Genomic DNA, 958 nt, shown 5'->3' with positions numbered 1-958 from the left:
GCCTTTGTGCTTTGGCAAAACATGGAACTGAAAAGGGCCTTTAAGAAACATGTGCTCCCTCGTCTTCATAAAAGACAAAGACCCTGCTAATGGCTGTGGTGCTTTCCCTCATGGCAGATGAATTACCAATGAGATTAGTCAATTTCTTTTTCTTTTTTTTTTTTTTTTTTGAGATTAAAGATTGAGATTCTAACCTGGAAATCCTAAATTTCATTGCAAAACTGAATTATATCAACTAGTCGGTATAATGAGGCTACACCAAAAGGGTGGTATTTAAAGAGATGAAAATGGGGAGGGGGGAGGGAATCCTTTCTTCAATATTGGCTGTGAAAGAAAATAGCCAATATTTAATTGCTCCAGACTACCTTCTCATAACAAGAGCAATATTTTTTTAATTTTTATTATTTTTAATTTCATTGAAACCATTGTGATTTACAAAGTCCTTCATAGTTGAGTTTCATAGTTGAATTTCACAATGAATCAGGGCCAACCACCAGTGTTCATCTCCCTCAAATGTTCCCCAAGTACATATCATACCACCCCCGTGCCCCCAGTTTGCCAATATAACAGACTGATTTTAAGTTCAGATTGTTAAGTTTGCATGTCATCCTTGCGCAGGGGCCACACTAATCTCTGTGTCGTTCCAATTTTAATATATGTGCTGCCAAAGCGAGCACAAGTTCATATTAAAGTTGGGGTCTTGGTTCTATTGTTGTTGCCTTTGGCTTGAATATTTAGTTTTATCTTTTTGTTTGTTTGTTGGTTTTTGGGTCACACCCGGCAGCGCTCAGGGGTTACTCCTGGCTCAATGCTCAGAAATCGCCACTGGCAGGCACGGGGGACCATATGGGATGCCGGGATTCGAACCACCGTCTTTATGCATGAAAGGCAAACGCCTTACCTCCATGCTATCTTTCTGGTCCCTAGTTCTATCTTTTTTTACACAATGAACCTGACC

At 39.8% G+C, this 958-nt stretch overlaps 1 non-coding gene across 1 annotated transcript; it reads right to left on the bottom strand.

The window, feature by feature from the left end:
* Positions 1–573: 573 nt before the first annotated feature.
* Positions 574–677, bottom strand: LOC126017155 (U6 spliceosomal RNA). Its single transcript, XR_007498818.1, has one exon. It is a non-coding gene; the product is annotated as a U6 spliceosomal RNA (small nuclear RNA).
* Between the last annotated feature and the right edge of the window lie 281 nt (positions 678–958).

This window comes from Suncus etruscus, chromosome 8 (genome assembly GCF_024139225.1).
Source record: "Suncus etruscus isolate mSunEtr1 chromosome 8, mSunEtr1.pri.cur, whole genome shotgun sequence".
In the NCBI taxonomy this organism is placed as follows: Eukaryota; Metazoa; Chordata; class Mammalia; order Eulipotyphla; family Soricidae; genus Suncus; species Suncus etruscus.
The sequence above is the reverse complement of the archived record's forward strand: the minus strand, read 5'-3'. Positions and strand labels throughout refer to the sequence as shown.